Below are 19,442 nucleotides of genomic sequence, written 5' to 3'. Positions count from 1 at the left end.
TGCCCTCAACACCTTTTCTCTTGTCAATCACAGCTCTATCATTCAGCCCAAGATTAACCTTTATCTACCAAATTCTTAAAGAGAGAAGAGGGAAGGGAGGGAAGCTCCCTCCCGAACCAAGTCGCTCCCTACCGGAGCCGAAAACAAGCCCCCCCCCCCCGTTAAATTGTATTATAATGAGTTGGTGTCAACATGTGCAATTTCCCAATCATTCCTCATTCCCCTCTCCCCCCCACGTATCGGAGATGCAGCAGAAAGCTCAGGGAGGCAAAACAATCATCTATCACCCTCTCAAAGAAGGGGAATGCCATATGTTCATTGGTTTTGGAGAGTCGGTTTTAGGTGGCAACACTCCTGCTTTTAGAAAAGAATTTTTGGGGAAATGAGTCATTTGCTTCCCGGAAGGAAGGAAGGAAAAAAAGGAAGATTCTCTAACTGAAAACCACTGTCTTCAGTGTGGTTCAAAAAGTAAACATACGTGCAGGTTACCGTTAGGAGGCACCAGAGAGTAAGCCCATGGTCCCCCTTCTCCTAGGGACAAGAATGCTGTCCAGTTTCTGGTGTGGACAGGTCGCAAGCCCTTAGTGGCAGATTCTCCCAAGCAATATTTGCCCTCGCCCACCTTGGGGGCATTTCATAAGGTTTCCTGGTTTCCCCAATCCTATATGACTCAGCCTATTTCCCAATTGAACAAACAAACAAACAAAAAGGGAGGGCACAGGTAGACTGCAGGACTATGTTCGCCTCACAGTTTGGATGCGGCCCGCGCTCCTCTTTTTACTGACTCGCATCGGGCGGGAGAAGCTCAGTGGCAAGGCGAGCAAACTGCTAAAGCAAAACCAATCAGGGCGGAAGCCCAGCTCTCAAAGTCCTGGGTTCCTCTCTGGTGCTTCCCGGATCTGGTTTCTCACTTTCAGAAGGGAAACTACACAGCCACATCACCAAGCACCCCACTAACCCTCCACGGCCCTACGAGGCAGACAGATGAATTGGGTTCAACCATGAAACTGTATGGAAGAAGATGCCATTTCATCTCAGCACTTGTTTAAAAAGGATAACGAAATGAGCAAGTAAATTGCAAAAGTTAACGTTTTCCAGCTTTCGATCTCCATGGGAGAAGTGATTGTCACACAAGGTGGGTTTCCAGATCTTTGTAAAGGTCACCAAAAAAAAAGAGAGAAAGGGGGGGGGAAGAAGGAGGGGATTAAGGGAGAAAGTATGGGAGGGGAGAGAGGTAGGAAAGGGGAGGGAGAGAAAAGAGAGAAGAGGAGAGGAGAAGAGAAGAGAAAACTCGCAGTCAATGTCAAAGTTGGTTTGCAAGCTACTTACATGTCCGTGCCAGATCAGGGTGTTGTCTTCTAGCGGTTTGATTGGCAGGTAAAAAAAGCGAAAGGAGGCGAGGGCTCCGGAGCCTCCTGTCAGTCCCAGCTCGCTTACTTCTCACCGGACAGCGCGAGTTGAAGGAGCTCGGCGGTTCCCCTCTTTCTGTCCTCCTCCTCCTCCTCCTCCTCCTCCTCCTCCTCCTCCTCCTCCTCCCTCCTCCTCCTCCTCCTCCTCCTCCTCCTCCTCCTCCTCCTCCTCCTCCCTTCCTCCTCCTTTTCCATCCAGGACACGGTGCATCCAATTCGGCTTTCCTTCCCCCCAGTGGGTCCGTCAGCCTCCTTCCTCCTCCACCCGCCTCGCCTGCTAGAAGCCTCCAAGTGCTAGCCTAGCTTTGCCACTGCGACTCCCTGCAACAAGAAAGATCGTTTATGGCTTAAAACCCCCAAATGGCTGATTTTTGAAGAGAGACAGAGAGAGAGAGAGAGAGAGAGAGAGAGAGAGAGAGAGAGAGAGAGAGAGAGAGAGAGGAGAGTGAAGAGAGGGCGAGGGAGAGGGAGAGGGGAGAGAGAAGAACGCACCCAGAGAACAACAAAAAAGTCAGTTAGCCCAACAGTGCTCTATCCCCCCACCGTACAGAAGAATAAAAAAAAAAGCTTTATGTTTTTTCAGTGGGTATTCAAAGATAATTTGATGCCATTGTTTCTGCTACAGATGGTTCTTTTAAATACAATAACACGCCTCTTTGTGCGGACTACCCACAATAAAAATCGAAAGCGGTCCCCTGAATAACCATTTTGTTCTCTCTTGTATGAGGCCAACAAAAGACGCCGTGAGGTAATGGGTTCTGTTTATTGAAGCCATAGAATAGGGGTTTGATAAAGATTTTTTTTACAGCAGAAGGCCTTGCAAGGTCGACATGATCTCTTCATATTTTCCTTTTTTAATTTTCCTTTTTTTTATTAAACTATCTGCTCCTGGATTAATTTTCCAGTCCTCCTTGATTCCTACTCGGCTCAAACATCTGGCCTTCGGCATGGGGCCTTCCTCTGCTTGTTTTGGAAGATCTGCATGGGGATCGATAGTAAGGCCATCTTCCGCAAGCCTCAGTTTCCTGCGGAGACTGAAAGGGGCAGAGCGATGAAGGTATTTCCAGCTCTTTCCTTTGGGGGTGGAGGAGCGCTGGAGTAGAAGAGAAAGGAGGCCAAGAAGGGACACAGCCACCCTCCCCTCCCCCCTCAAAAAATAAACAGGAAAAAGTCATTACTGACCACCCCGCTTGCCCCCCGCCCCGCCCCGTTTCTTGTGCTGTCCACGCAAAAAGAAAGAAGCGCTGAGTAGACACATAGATCGGGAAAGATGGATGTCAGCCACAGGAGATGTGCCCACATCTTTTCGTGCAGTTCCCCACCCCCACCCACCCCACCCAGCAGGCATTGGCATGCTCGCCAGCGTTCCCAAAGGGCTCCACTCTCCCATCTCCCAGACTGGGCTCTCCAGCACCTTGACCAAGAAGGACAGTGAACCTGGCAAAGGGGCAGGGAACAGGACTGGGCAACCCATAAGTTGGCATCCCTGAAGCCCAGCGCCTCAGGGGCATTCTGGTGGATCTATAAGGGCTTATTGCTCCTAACCTGGCGACTTGGGTTCTCTTTGCACTCCTCCACGGTCTCCGGTCATCTATTTAGCTTGGTAGTGCCACCTCCTTGCCAGTTTGAAGCCACCACTCCTCCCCATCCCCCGCGGGGCCCTTGTGTTGGCCCCACCTGGGTGGGCCTGCTGCTGCCTCCTAGGTTGGCTGCCTTTGGATGGGAGCCCTGCCTGTCACTCGGGCCCTAAATTTGGATGCGGGTGAGGTCTCTATCCTCTTCGACGACCTTCACGTCCCCCTCCCTGTATTCTCCCCTCTGCATCCCCCACCCCGGCGAGGGAGGAGACAAAGAGGACTCCGCAGGGAAGTTGTTAGACCCTGACTATGTTTTTCTACCTTTCTATAGGAATGGATGGCACAGTTCCCGGCCTCTCTGGAGCCAGTTTTGACAGTAATTCTGCTCTGTGACTTTTGCCCTTTGTGCGCTCCGAAATTGGGGCTCACCTGGAGCCCAGCGAAGCCCCGAGATAATGGCTTTAATCTTAAAAACATCACGTCCTTAAGTACCCCCTTCCCCCCTCTATGTCTCTGCTTTTCTATCACTCTTCTCCCTGTTTCCTTCTCCTGCCTCTGTTTCTCTCTTCTGTCTTTTTCCTTTTTAATCCCCCTTCTGTCTCTCCCTTTACAAATCGGTTTCTTCCCGGTCTCTCCATCTCTTCATCTCTCTGTGTCACACGGTGTCTCTACCTGTTTCCGTCTCCGCCTTCCTCGCTACCTCTGTTTCTCTCTGGGTGTCATCATCATCATCTCTCTCTCTCTCCCTCCCCCTTCCATCCATCTCTCAGTCCTTTCTCCCCCACTACGAAATAAAAGGCATCCAGACCAAACCCATCTTCACTTCCACTTTTCCTTTTCGAAACGCACACGCCATTGGTTCATAACCGGTCTGAAGTCATCTAAGAAGGGATTATTGGGAAGTATTATTTACACACCAATTAAGGTCTTGGGTCGGAAACTCCGAAGGCAAAGATAAGCAACAAAACGTAAAATTAAAAGGATTTGCACCTGGTTGCTTCCTCTAGACGCCAGTGTGCTTAACAGGCTAAACCACCAGAGTACCTTGTTGCAGAGTCGAAAAAGCCGGGAATAGCCATCACCCCGACTTTTGATCCCCTCGCATGCTCACCAAGAGAGCTCAACCTCTGAGCCAAGACAGTGGGCGCAAGTGGCTCCCTTTGGTCCGGGGACAGAGTTTAGAACGTCCTTCGACGGCTCAGCCTGGCCTTGGCTAGGGCGCAGAGTCATTCAGAGGGCACAATAAAATCGGAAGCTAGGCTGAGTAGGAGCAAGGGTGGGTGGGCACCCACGGGTGCCAGTCTACATCCTTGTGGTGGACATTTTAAATCGGGCGTAGGGTGGGATAAAAAGTAAAGAAATACGTCTCAAAACTTTGCAGCCACAACAGACATCCCCCAAGTGAGGTCAGAGAGCTCGTTGCTTTCAACTTTTTCGGGGAACTGGTTCGGCTTTACTCAATGTCATCAAGTCCCACGGTCTGAATTTGTCTAAAGCTCCCCCCCATCCACTCCAACACATTCTCACAAGTCCACTGAGGGGGAAAAGTCCTATTTGGGGTTGTGCCTAGCCCTCTATGGGGGTTGGGGTGGATCCTACAGTCAGTTCATGCGGGTGCTTAGCAAACTCCATAAGGCCAAAGACATGGGATCCACCGGATCCGCTTGATTCAGCCATTCCTCCATTCGTCCATCTCTTCCTTCAAAAAGGCGCCCGAGTCTGGGCCTCGCCGGTACCTTGCGGCGTCGGGAAAGCCCAGGAGAGGAGGTCCCAGGAGAAGCAATCTTTGGGATCCTTGGATAAACGGGAATCACGCCTCCTCCCATTGCGGGAAGGTGGGGGAAATGGAATCTGCCCGCTTCTAGGAACGCCAAGGGACCACCACCTGCCCCAGATACGAGCGGAAGGCTCGGCCAGATGGAGGGCTGCACTGGGAAATAAGTGTCAGCTCCTGCGTACATGAAAGTTCCTGGGTCCGATCCCCCGGTCCTGACCCAGAGTCAGTTCCTCGGGAGTCACAAGGAAAAGGCAATTGGACAGCGCCAAGTGCTAGAGGTGAGATCCCTAACGGGAACTGTCCCTCCCGGATTACATTCGTTGCCCGAGGGGAAATCGAGGGGTCCTACAAATTGAAAACAGGGCGAAGGACTCATTCTGAGTCGAAACAAGAAATATCAAAACGATTCCCTTCTCCGCACTCCCTACATGATATGGTGAGCTCGGGATAGTCAGAACCACATCTTAAAGGATGTTTTTCTCTCTCACTTTTTGCCGCTCCAAGGCCGGGGACTTCCTGGCTTGTCTCTTATTTTGGCTCTACCATGGGGTTCATTCCCCTACCTTGGTTAACAGCCTGAACACAGTTTGCCCAGAAGGATGAGCAAAAATAGATGGATGAGCATCCATCAAGGGTGCCTGAAGGGTTACCAAAAACTGCTTCTGACCTTGGGTATATTTGATAGAAGGAGTGTAAAGTTATTTGGATGCTAGCTGCTAATGCTGCTAATTGATTATCCTGGACTGAGATGTAGATTCAGGAAATCAAACCTTAAAGATCAATTTTCTGCAGTGGTGGTGGGTGATGGGGGGCTGTATTGGGAATGGAAGGACTTGGGTTCAAAACCTAGATCTTCTACGCCTATCAGTGTGACCTTGGGCAAGTCCCTTCCTTCATCTAAGGCCTCATTCTCACTTGAAGCTCAGGAGCAGTCCGATTTTGAGCTTAGTTTGGGAAAGCAGGAACTGAGAAAGCAAGGGAGTAGGACTTCATGGGTGGGACAAGGTTGGAACAGAATGCCCCCCAACCTGGAATGGAAGATTATGTGTGTTTATGTGTGTGAAAATTTGATTTTTGAGTCATAAAGATTAAAAAGCCAGAAGACTTTAGCCAAAAAAGTGAGTAGAGGCTGAGTTCCAGTCTAGCCTATTATGTATGCAATTATGGCTTAAATGATCATCTGTGAGCTTTATTTTCTCATTTCTAAAATAGACACATTAATTCCTCTAACATCTACTAACCCCCAGGGCTGTTGTGAACCTCAAATGGAACCATATTTGGAAAGGGTTCATTATATAAATGTCTCTTTTTTATGACCAAAGTCTGTCATTCTTATTTGTTTATCCCTTCTCTCTTGGGAGAGCCAGGCTGTAGATTGCAAAGTTTTTAAAAAAGGGAGGGAGTTTGGAAATGGGACTTCACTTGATTTACAAATGTTCTTTTTGACTTAGACTGGCAGCTAGAAGCCAGGCAGGCGAATTGAGGAGATTGGTAGGGAGAGAAGGATCTTCATCTTGTTTAGAGTACCTTAATAAATCTTAACTGAAGAGATCTTTTCCTGTGCTTTGTGGCAATCCCTTCTAGGCTCCCTTCTCTGGTCCAGGACTCTAGGCCACTGCTTTCCACTCCGCCCCATCTTCCACCTATCCTTGACTTCAAGACATTAATCAGTGTTTCTAGGTCTTAAGATATTTGAGCTTAAATTTCATTTAATCCTGGTAGATAATTCTTGAGTGACATTAGGCAAGCCATGTCTCTCTGGGCCACAATTTTATGCTGTAACTTGGGAGGGATGGAGATGGAGAACTAGATAATCTCTAGATCTCCTCCAGTTCTTCTTCTTCTTCTTCTTCTTCTTCTTCTTCTTCTTATTATTATTATTATTATTATTATTATTATTATTATTATTATTATTTTAGGATTTTTTTATAAGGCAGTGGGGTTAAGTGGCTTGCCCAAGGCCACACAGCTAGGTAATTATTAAGTGTTTGAGGCCACATTTGAACTCAGGTACTCCTGACTCCAGGGCCAGTGCTTTATCCACTACACCACTTAGCCGCCCCAAGATCTCCTCCAATTCTAAGAACAATGACATAAGACCTGTAAAAAGATCCATTTAAAGAGTTAATCATATGTGGGGTGGCTAGGTGGTGCAGTGGATAAAGCACCTGCCCTGGAGTCAGGAGTACCTGGGTTCAAATCCGGTCTCAGACACTTAATAATTACCTAGCTGTGTGGCCTTGGGCAAGCCACTTAACCCCATTTGCCTTGCAAAAACCTAAAAAAAACCCCAAAAGAGTTAATCATAGCACTAAGAGGCTGCTTGGTAGCAGAACAGATAGAACACTGGGTCTGGAGTCAGGAAGAATGAGTTCAAATATGGCTTCAGACACCTATTAAGCTTTCACCCTGGGTAAGTCACTTAAGTTCATTTGCCTCAGTTTCCACATCTATAAAAGAGGGATAATAATAGGATCTACCTCCTAGGGCTGCTGGGAAGATGAAATGAGAAAATAGTGAAATGTTTAGCATAGCGTTTGGTACCTAGAAAGAGCTATATAAATTTTAGCTATTAATATTAGCATATTTTTTGTCAGGCAAAATCAATGTATTCATAGTTAGAGATTAGTTTTCCCTTGCCCTCAAGGCTCTTTCCTGGCTTGGCAACTGTCTCCTCTCCGGATTCGAGCCTGAGGGTAGGAGAGAGGGCAGATGAGACCATATTGCTTTGACTTCTCTGAAATTTTCTTCACGATCCAAGTGACTTGTTATTGTTTAAAAAGACCACTGAAGAAGTCCAGAAACATTAACAGGTTAAAGTGGGCAACATTCCTGAGTGGTGAGTAACAGAGAGTCCTGAAGGAAAAGGCCTGAGAGGGCTTCAAATGAAAAACCCAGGGAGGACTGGATCTTGAGACCATCAGTCTGACCCCCACAGGCCAGAAGAAGCAGGAGATAATTTGAATATCCAGGAGAATGCCAAAAGGAAAAATTCAAGGGAGTCTCCCATGGATGTCCGGTACAGAGAGAGAATGGTTTCTCTGAAGGGAAAAAGCATAATACATGCTCCTACTCCCTCTTCTCCTGATACAGAATGTCATATTCACAACACTAGATAATTCATTATCCTTCCTCTTTCCTTCTCTTTCATTTACCTGATCCATATCTTCCTGAAATATGATATTACCCATTCCCTCTATGTCTCTTTTTAATATTGGAAGTCACTCCATACACCCTCATAGAAGGAGATGCTGAGAGCAGGACATGCCTTTAGAACACTAATACTGTAGGTATTGTAGACTAATAGACTAGTAGAACACTAATACTGTAGGAGGTGGAAGGGTTAAAAAAAAACCCCATGGAATTGATTTCCCTTGCTTTTCTCTGAGATATTTACATCACATTCCCTCCCCAAGTTTGTCTGGCACAAATTGCAAGATAAATGAAATAATTTTTGGAGAAAGTTTCATATGTATGACTGAACTGATTCCTCAAAATCTCTAGGTTAGGTAGGCAATGTAGGTATTTCCATTTTACAGATGGGAAAACTGAGTCGAGGGATGAATTAAAGTGACAAGGTTAGCATCCAAGGCTGAATCAACATCTCTCGACTCTGGACCCAGGAGGTAATCTCCTGTTTTCTGGGCATGGAGAACTTCAGCAAATTAAATTCACAAAGTACTTTTTAAACAACTATGATTGTGTAAAAGGTATGGTACTAGATGATAGGGTTATAAAGATGAAAAACAACCTATCCTTGCATGCAGGGGTTTATAATTCACTGAACATAATGTCTCCTCTACTCTCCCATCCACCCCCAGCTTGTATGGACAGGATATGGGACGTAAAACAATAACAAAGATCTCAAAATATATTTGAGAATTCAACCAATAAACTCTTCTGGAAGCAGATGAGGTAAAGAACTGTTGCCCATATTCATTTGACCCTGATTCATAAGAAATCAGAACATTTTAGATAGATGTTGTATACCAAGCATCACTGACTTCCAAAAATATGATATGGAATATTTTCAAGTATCTGTATCTATATACACATATATGAAGTGTATATATACACATTGTATACACATGTATGAACATTAACATGTGTACATATATGTGTGTATGGATATAAACATTTACATGAAATTAAAATCTTGAGAGAACAAAAACAAAGTATATGCCATCTTGATTACTACTACATTCATCCCAAGCATTCAGCAAGTCAATAAAAAATGAACTTACCTCCCAATTCTCTCTCAATTAAAAAAAAATCTGCCTATTTATTTGTATAATAATATGAAAGTCATTTAATACAATTGGCAGGAGAGCTGGTCATTTTCCCACCATTTCTAGCTGGACTACATCAAAAAAACATGAGATCATGATAACTGATTATAATAAGGTGACTATTTTTGTAGATCACTTTACGTTTGTAAATAGCTTTACATCCATTATTTCACTTGATCTTTCCAACAACCCATGAGGTAACTGCCATTCTTATTACCATTTTATAGATGGAGAGACTAGGATTCAGAGGTATTAAATAGGTCTATCTGTGGCACACAGAAAGTATCTGAGTAAGGATTCAAACCCAGATTTTACTGTCTCCAAGCCCAATGCACCATCCTTGGACGTAAGTTTGGGATATATTTTGCCATTCAATATGCCAGTCTTAAAACACATTTGCCCATGGGAATAACCTGGTTTCTGGCCTGAACATCTGAAAATATGTATGTGTGTATGTTTGTGTGTGTGTGTGTGTGTTTAAGAGGGGAGGGTTAAGGGAGGGGCATATCAGTTGACTGGCATATTTAGAAGTGTTGAGAAAATGAATTCCAAGGTTGACTGGTCTTGTGGATAGAAAGTTGTGCAAACACAATAGAGTCTGAGAGAAGAAAAAACTTACTAACTTTGATTAGGTTTAACAAGAAAAAGTTATTGAGCCAAAAAAACCCCAACTACTGGAAAAATTTCCTTTATTCTCCTTATCCATACCCTTGATTTTCCCTTAAAAGTAGTTTGTAGTGACTTACTAACTAAAAAAATGTTAGCCCCACCTCACTTTCCCCATTCTCACCCTTCCCTTCTTTTGTTATTTCAGTCTATAGAGATTCTGCTTGCTAAGGCAGGGATGATGATAATAACAATAATAATCTAAATTATTAGCTTCAATGGCATCTTTTTTAATCAGTCCTGAGTCTAGCTTTGCCCAAATGGCCCCAATTCAATTCAAAAGTAATTATTTATTAAGCACCTACCATGTGTTATTCAACAGGAGTGAATGCTCTCTCCTGAGGGAAAATATGAACAGCCTAATAGATAATATTTGAAAGTAAAATATAAACCATTTTGGGGAGCCAGGTGAAACAGGTTATAGAAATGGACATTTCCTCCATTCTCTTTTCAGGTATGTTCCCCCAAATCTGGCCTGCCTTTCTTGAAGACCTTCAGGGTCTTGTAGTTACAACGGGTTAGGATTGGGTTACATTGAAGGGAAGAAGAGGGCAGCTATTAAAGAGGATCTCTGGAATGTAAAAACTTCCTTAAACTTTGAAGGCATGAGACACTCAAGGCCTAGGCAATAATGAGTTTAGGGATCAGTTAGTCCCTCTTAGCTAGTGATTTCTTGGATGCTTCCCCCTCACTTTGGAGCAGAAGAGAGATTCCCATACATTCAGGGCCCAAGTCTCCAAAGAGTCTAGGCCAATGGCACATCCAGCTACATGTTCCAAAAATCCCAGGCTCAGAAATCCAGGAGGGAGGGAGGAAACTACAGCTCTGAGAGTACACACGTGATTACTAATTAACCTCATTAATGACTGCAAATCCATGAAAATCTGTATTTTTATTTTCACTGAAAGTCAATTAAAAACATTTTGCCTCTTATTACTTACCTTCCTTGCTACCTCCCCCCACCCTTTAATCACCTCCATCAGCACTGCCCTCTCAGAGGTCAGTAGAAATTACTTTAAGACATTCAAATAAAAGTATTGTTATTTTAATAGGCACTGTGGATAGTTTAATTTGTATCTTGTATTAAATTAAACATATGGTGAACAGGGTATAATAGATTTTCTATAATTTAGCTGCCAACGTGGCTACGGCAGCCAGTTCCTCTCCCCAACAGCCTTGTCAGTGGTTTGTTTACTAGCTTATTTGAATTAAAATAAAGCTTCGCTTCTGCTGACTGCACATCATTATCTATGAGACCATAATCCTGTGAGCAAATCCCATATCTTCCAGAACTGGCTCTTTTGTTTGGGATCACCGAGAGCTTAGCCTATGACAAAGAGGAATAAGGCATCCCTCTCATCCTCATAATTAAGTGTGGGGAGTAATTTAGAAACAAACCCAGAAAGATGTACAATTTAGAGTTATATTTCTATACAGAATGGAGGAGAAACAGGATAGGCCAAGCACCTGATTGTGAGCGGGATGTTTCAGCCGTATGACAGGCACCCATCCAGTTGAGGAAAAAGGATAAATATGAAGCAGCGTTAATAAAGAACGGCCTCATTTTTGCACCAAAGGGGCAGCCGTTCTATCTAAGGGAGCTAAAGACAAGTTAGGGAGGAGGCAGGGGTGGGGTGTCAATCAGGGGAAATGTGAGACTTCGTTCCCTTCTTTTCTGGGGAGCCTACACTATGTTCTCCCATTATTCTAACTGGATTCACAATTAATAGTTATTGTGTTGCTCATATAGGAGATCTGTAATTGTGAGTATAGTAGTTAAAATGCTGAATAAGAATAACAAAACAGGGTTTTTTTTTTATTTGTTTGTTTGCTTTTTTTTTTCCTCATGGAAAAATACAACTACAACTCTTGTTGGAAATTGTTAGCATTTTCTATCCAGGATGCATAGAAACTATGATTCCCAGCAAAGAGAAAAGAATGAATAATTTAAATGGCCATTTCCAACTGTACCCCCAGCTTATCTTCAAACCCCCCCTCCCCTCACTGTGACAACTAAGAATATTTCTCAGTTTAAATAGAAGTTGCAGATTTTCCCAACCAGGTCATACAGAGAAACAGCATCCCCTGCAATGCCGCCCACAGACAAATTGGTGATGCCTCTTTGGAAGAAGAGGGGCAAGACAGGGGTTGATTTATCAAAGTCTTCCAGAGGAATTGTCACAGATGGGAATTCTGAGGACCTCTGGGAAACCAAAGCAGACCCTGGTGAATTAGTAAGCAGGTCCTTAGACTTTAAAAACATTTAGGCAAAGTGACAGTTCAGAACATCTGTTAGCCTTCTGTCTGAGCGTAAACTCATGTCATAGAGTGCACAGCTGTAGGCATTTTGTGTGTCTTTGCCAACATCTGTCACAGCAGTACAGTAATATAGGTAATTATCCACACCTTCTATAAACTGTTTGCTATTTTAATTTTTTGAAAGAGTAAAATTAGCGTTATAGTCCTGGGCAAAAATAATTGAGATAAATATAATCATTTTTCCCCTCCCAAAGATGAATGAATGACTGATGTGATCACTCTGAAAAGAGCATACATTTAGAAAATTTCCCCTGCCAGTATGGGCCTTAGACCAATTTTTTAAAAGGTAAGAAAAAAATGTAAGTGATCTCTCCATAGAGAAAAAAACATCAGAGATTCATTTTTCAGAAGCAAAAGTAGAATGAAAGGAAAGGAAGAAAAAGGCCAAATGGTCTGCCATGTAAAGCAAATGAAAATGGTATATTCTGATTTAAAAAAAAAAAAAGATAGCGTGGATGACAGCTACACTATTCTGGTGCCAATTGGATCACTCTTCATAGTGGCCCGATGGTCATTTGACAGTTGTTACTGATAGCACTATCTATGTAAAGGAAATCAATTCCATGGTTTAATTTTTACATGGGGGGAGGGGAGAGGAGAACCCCTATATTAGTCTTCTAAAGGCCCACCTTGCTCTTATCATTTCCTTCTATATGGGTATATGGAGTGACTTCCCATAAAAGAAAGAGGCAGAGAGGGAATGGGAAATGTCATATTTCCAGAAAACAAGGGTTATCTCCCATTTGACAAGGAGATGGCAAATACCACCACTTCTTACACCCTAGTAGTTTACCATGCAAGAAGAGTCACAAAAGGTTGACAAACATATGAGGTTCCTTCAATTTCTTGGAGCCAGGTCCTGAAATCCAAATAGCCCAGATGAGATGTGTGCATGGGGTAGATGGGCTGCCATGTCAATGAGTTTAACATATGAAGAAACTGAACCAATTAAGGCTCTAAATTTGAAAGCCACCTGTGTGCATATGTATGAGCACATGCATACATTTGTGTGTATATATGTGTTTGTGTGTGAGTATGTATATGAGTCTGTATGTGTATGTGTGACAGAGAGAGAGAGAGAGAGAGAGAGACAGAGAGAGAGAGACAGAGAGAGAGAGACAGAGAGACAGAGAGACAAAGAGAGACAGAGACAGAGACAGAAAGTAAAGGTGTTGGGGAGGGTGAGTGGGTTCAAAGAGAATTCCTTTCAATAATCCCTCTGAGTAAAAAAGAGTGAGCCCAGAAAGGGAAAATAAGCATCCCGTTGGGGGTAGTTTCAACATCTAAACATGTGATGCCATCTTAACCAATTCATTACATACTCCTTTTGTTTCCACAACAAAAGGGAGGCAACTTGTGTTAGAAATTGTGATTCCAGTATGATCCTGTTTAGACTAAGGTGAAACCTTTAAAAAGTGCTGTCACCTCTGCCTCCAGCTGGTAAGAATGGTGGGGCCCGAAGGCCCTAAGTACAGTTTGGATGAGGTCATGCCCTCGCCAAAGGCCCTGCATGGCCCTAGTTTCTGTAGTAAGGGCAGCTTCAGAAAATAATGATTCTGGGCAGGGGGGAAGGATGCTGGCCAGTTCTTTTACACAATCAGATTTCCTAGATGTGGTATTTAATCAGACAAGGTAAGCAGTTGAGTGGTTCTCTGTTTGGTGAACTCTATTGATGCTACAAAATGGAGCTTAGAGCTTTAAAGAAACCCTGGAGGGGTTGGGAAAATATTTTTAGAAGGCAATGTTGAAAGATATGACAAGAAGGATCATGGTGTGTACCAGCATACACCACCACCGACAAGAAGGGGAGGAGTCATGGGCATTGGCCTGTAAGGTCACAAGGTTCATTTGTCAAAGGCAGGGTTTCCAGAAGGGGATTCCATCTTAAGGCCAAGGGCCATGAGGGGCAAACCTTTTGCGGGAGGTGGGGGGTGGTGGAGGTGAGATGCATAAGAAAGAGAGAAGGAAAGAGTAGGACCTAGACATAAAAGAGACAGACAGCCTGGCCCCCAAAGAAATACTAAAGGTAGGAATGAAAGGAGATGATGACTAAAAGAGAAGAAAAAAAGAGAAAGAGAGGTACTGACAGAGAGCATGGCTGGGGGTAGAGAAAAGAAGGGTAGAAGAGGATGCTGAGGGGTGAATGGGATCTTAGCGGCCAAGGGAAAACCAAGGGACTTGAATAGGAAAGTGGATGTTAAGGCCTTAGAAGCAGGAGGATAAAACAGTAAGAATTAAGACCTAGAAAGGAAGATTAAAAACAAAAAAAATCAAAGAACAATACAGCCTGTCCAGTTTAAAGTGGGTGAGTCTAAGATCCTTTCCACCTCGAATTCCTTTACTAGCAGTTAAGGGAAAAAAGGAGCAGTTTACGCGATTTGAGGATGATTAAAAAAAGGGTAAAAATAATGAACTCCCCCAAAATACCTTTGAAAAAAAAGTCTCCTTTTAGTGCTGAGCCTGGGTACTTTAATTGTCTCTACTATAAGTATTCTGGGTTGGAAACCCAAGCAAAAGGATCATTTTAAAATAAGGTTATAAGTAGCATTATTTTTTGAACTTAAAATAGGAGAGAGAACCCACAACACAGTGGGAATAAAATATTCCACACAGCTGTGGTGGCTCCTGTGAAAATATCTTCCTATTAAGGAGAGTGAATAGATAGGTGATTCACTGTTTCTGCAAATACGGGAGAGCAGGGGATATCGCTAGGACATTTCTACCCATCAAATCACTGCTTCCCAGCACCCCGGTCCCATAGTCATGGTATCTCGCTTTGGCATTACACTTTTCATTCGGAAATTTCATTTGATTATAGTCAGGATCAATACTGACTCTTTGAGGTTCTTCTACACTGTGTCACACGGGACCTCTCTTCAACAAGGGGCCGTCCCTGCCCCTATCAAAACCTGTTCTATTCCAACTGCTTTTTGGAGAGTATCAGCTACATCGATTTACATTATGGTACTAATGACTGACAACAAGTGGCCCAGGATACCCCTTAATAGGGAATATTCTTTTACCAAAGGGAAAGGACCTGTCTTGGTAGAATATCAGGTGCTTGTGGTACAGTATAAGGGATTTGGGTGAGGGAAAACATAATTCCTTAACTCTTCTCATCATACAGAATAGATGGCAACTTAGTCTAGCCATACCAAGAGTAGGTTATCTTCTGGATAAGGAACAGGTCTCTGATTATAGAATACCAAGTCAGCGGTTGAGAGTTACAAGGATTCACAGAAGTCTTAGAGTTCAGGAAAAGGAACAACAAACACAAGACTCTGTTGCTCGTATTGGTCCAAACCTGTAATTCATTAGTATGAAAAAGTTCCCTTTGGGGAAATGCCCTCCACCCAGGTGGACAATATAATACTTAGTCTTAGAAAGTCATCTCAGAAGAAAATGAGATTCAATGACTTGATCATCCATGGTCAGTTTGTCCTGCCTGGAGGCAGGGTTCAAACCTTGATCTTCCCACTCTAAAGGACCCCCTTTATCCATTAGTGCTATTCAAAGCTTGATGGTAATAACACCTGTAGTTCAGATTTATACAGTGAAAGTTTACAAAAGTTAGATAAAGAAAGAGCCCTTTCAGTTGATTTGGGGGAGGATGCCTAGGTAAGAACTCCTATGAAAGGTGACTGAGTCTTGGAGAAAGTTTACAGTTCTAAAAGATGAGGTCTCAATTTTCAAGTCACCCCATCTCCAAATTATTGAGGAAAATTCAGAGCTGGCTACAGCTGTAACAACTGGAAATTAGAGAGTAATTATAATACTCAGTAGATTTGTTTTATATATCTGTATATACATACACACATATATCTATCTATTCAGATGCCTGCTAAGTGGATAGCACCCCTAAAATCAAAAGGACCTGAGTTCAAATCTAGCCTCAGACAATAGCTTGTGACTCTGGGCAAGTCACTTAATCCTGTTTGCCCCAGTTTCCTCATCTATAAAATGAGCCTGAGAAGAAAATGGTGAACCACTCCAGGATATCTCCAAAGAAAATTACAAAATGAAGACAATTGGACAGGACTGAAATGACTCAATTCAACTCCCAGAGGCATGCCTCTCACTTAAATTCAATTCACAAGTCAAGATACCACCAATTTTGTCATTGATCCTTTTCAAAAATGAAGGACAAACAATAATGAGGAGGAGGAGGAAAGAAAATGACATTAAAAATCCCTGACTATCTGTATGACATTAGGAAGTTCATTCCTTTTTGCTGGGTCTCAGTTTCCCCATTTGTAAAACGAGGGGCATGGCCTAGATGATTTACACTGTCCCTTCTGGCTCTAAATCTAGGAACCTATGATTCTACGTTCCAGATTCCATTTTAACCCATGCCAATAGAGGTCAAAATGCTTTCTCCCCGCCCAAACAAGTTTTAGATAAAAATGCGCCCAAATCCTTTTTCAAAGGAACTACAATCCACACACATAGTGGCTTATGAAGTCCTCTTCTCAGTCAAATATGGTGGGTATTTCAAAGCTTATGATTCCTGTTTGACAGATAAGTAATTTGAGGCTCAGAGAGGGGAGTGATCAGGATTCAGACCCCAAGCCTCTCTTGCCTTCAGGTCTAGAACTTTTCCTCCTCCACCAAAGAACTGCATTATTTAGGGTGCGTGACACTGTCACCAGACGAAACAAAAGACAAACTAATTTTTCCAGTGGTATTCAAGATATTTTGGTCACTTCTGCCTGTAGCCTGTGACACAAGGATCTTTAAGCAGAGAAGTGGTAGGAAGGGCTGCTTATGAAAGCATCCATTTGAACACTTTCTAGAGGTTTATAAGAGATATTTCTTCCACTACAAATGGAAAGGATTTTGAATCACTGTCCTGATGTATCAGGGTTAACCTTCAATATCCATTACCAGCAAATGGTATCATTAGAAAAAGAGGATCGATTTGTTGATTAGAAATAAACACTTTGAAGTGCTCCATTTCCCCTGTGGGTGCTATTCCTACCTCCTCATACCTTGGGAGATGGATGTGGAGGTCCTTTACAAACCTCAGGCCCCTCACAATCTAACTTATATGTGAGTCACCCCCTCCCACCCCCTTATATGGGGTGGAATCATATCCTTGGAGTTTGATTCACCATTCCTTAGTTCCCTCCAGAGAAATCTAGAGCATCTTCCTTTTCCAAAAAGAGCAAAATTGGACAAGGTCACAATCCACATGCCAAAAAAATCTGTTGCAGCCATCCAGGGGGGATGTTGCCTTCATTTCCAAATGTCAAAGGAGTTGCAGAAATAGAGGCGGCACCTCTGGTACTCTCTTTCACTTTTGGCCTGGCTCGTCCTGAAAGAGGAAGGAAATCAGGCCCCAGATTTGAGCAAATTTCAGTACACAGACACCCAGAGATGACTACCATCTTGCACCTGCAGAATCTGCTGTCAGCTGCTCAATTCCAAGGCCCTGGCTTTTCACTGATTCCTGCATCTTGGCTGGCTAGTTTTTTAACTCCTTAGTGACTAGAAGCTATGCCAGTAAAAGTCAAATGAGATTGGGGAACAAGAAAAAGACAAGAACGAAAGGGTATGACTTGGCTGAATTTTGCATGCTCCCCAAATTGTCCTGAAAGTTGTCTCAACAGCTGCACATGAATCAGGGGAGCATCTCAAACTCCAGCCTTGACTCCCTAGTTCAGAATCCATTCATCCTGGCTTCAGGAGACGGCCAGCCATTCAAATCACCAGCCTCATTTATATGCTGCAGGCAAAAAGCCAACAAAAATATGGTCACATTTAAAAGCCTTTTAAAGAGTGAACACCTCCCTCCTCTCCCAATTGTTCTCTGCTTTTTCACGTTGCCAGTTAATAGGTTTTTAGAGCAGATTCCCTCAACTCCTTTCCCTGCCACATACTGACTTGGCTGGCATCTATGCAGCAAAAGGCTGTTTTTCAAGAGGCTTTTAAATCCATTGGACCTCTTTATGCCTTTCATTTGCTAGCTCTTCAGGTAGGAGCTGTGTTCCTCGCTTAGCATCTTTTGCATGTTAGGAGTCATGTAACTGGAATGCATAAGTGATGATGATGATGATAATGATGAATAATCATTGTAAAAGATGCTTAGGGCTAAAACCACAGTGATGTTTATGCTGAGAAAATCTACTGATCTCTCCCTTAAGAACTGCATCTATATAAAATATAGTTATCATATTATTGGGAAAATTAAAACCCCTTGGACAAGTGTTCATGCTTTCATTAGCTGATATATTGTTAAGGTTTATGGAAATCAATTTAATATCCTGATCTCTTCCACTCTCTCACCAGTATGGACCAGAGATTAGAAAGCTGATTGAAGAATGGGGTGCAAATGATAAAAGAAACACTAATAAAATGAACTGATGAGAACTCATGGATCTGTATCCACATGTTGAAAAGCAAATGGAGGATTACTTTATTCAATGCAAAAATCATCTGTTCATTTCAGTGCATATAGCATAAGATAGAGTTAGTGGCATAATAATAACTGATTTTTATATAGTCTTTGATGGCCTACAAAGTGCCTAATATGTTATTTGAGTCTCTCAATGACCCTTTTTGATACTTTTCTTTCCAATCAATGAAGAAACTGAGACTCGAGTTTAAGTGACCTTATCAGAGGTGGGGTTTTTGAGGCCATGTTGGATATCTTTTCCATTGAGATATATTACTATTATAAAGAGGAAATGAACTGTCCAATTTAGTATGAGTTTATCCATGGAAAAGAAATTGTATATCCCTTTCAGCTCCAGCAGGATTGCATTTTGAGCCCTGAAAACTGAGCCAGCGAGCTCAACAAACTGCTGAATGAATTGCAATTTTCCAAATAATGAAACCACTTAAAATTCATGCGTCTTCTAATTTTTTCATTGTTCTTGGTTCTGGTCAGTAGGAATGACACTTATTACCAAGTCACTGGCAGCAGATAGAAAATAAACAATGGGAATCTGAGGTCTAAGGATTCAAAGATGCCCAAATTTGAAGTCATTTAAGTTATTACTAACCAATAAGCTTGGGGCAGCTAGGTGGCACAGTGAATGGAGAGCAGTCCCTGAATTCAAGAGGACCTGAGTTCAAATCTCTCTTGAGATATTTGCTAGCTATGTGACCCTAGACAATCATTTTACTCAGTTTGCCTTAGTTTACTCATCTATAAAATGAATTGAAAAAGAAAATGGCAAACCACATGAGTAACCTTGTAAGAAAGCCTCGAATAGGGTCACAGAGTATTGTACATGACTGAGATGACACAACAACCAAAAGACTGGGCTTTCAAATGTCATTTAAAAACATTAAAATGTAGGTGAAGCACAATGTAGAATCTGGATTTGTAGTCATACTTCAAGGCTTAGAATTTTGGATCTATCATTTAATACCTGTATAATCCTGATCAAGTGACACCCCA

General features: G+C 42.8%; 1 long non-coding RNA gene across 5 annotated transcripts in view; it reads right to left on the bottom strand.

Moving 5' to 3' along the window:
- Positions 1 to 19,442, bottom strand: part of LOC141490761 (uncharacterized) — a 733,557-nt gene that overhangs the window by 56,563 nt on the left and 657,552 nt on the right. The window contains exon 1 of one of the 5 annotated variants that reach the window (XR_012469331.1): positions 1,330 to 1,482. The exons of the other annotated variants lie outside the window; for them this stretch is intronic. This is a non-coding gene — a long non-coding RNA (uncharacterized LOC141490761). Of the gene's footprint in view, positions 1 to 1,329; positions 1,483 to 19,442 lie in introns of those variants that run through there. 5 annotated transcript variants of the gene reach the window in all.

Source organism: Macrotis lagotis, chromosome 6 (assembly GCF_037893015.1).
Source record: "Macrotis lagotis isolate mMagLag1 chromosome 6, bilby.v1.9.chrom.fasta, whole genome shotgun sequence".
Classification (NCBI taxonomy): domain Eukaryota; kingdom Metazoa; phylum Chordata; class Mammalia; order Peramelemorphia; family Peramelidae; genus Macrotis; species Macrotis lagotis.
The sequence above is the reverse complement of the archived record's forward strand: the minus strand, read 5'-3'. Positions and strand labels throughout refer to the sequence as shown.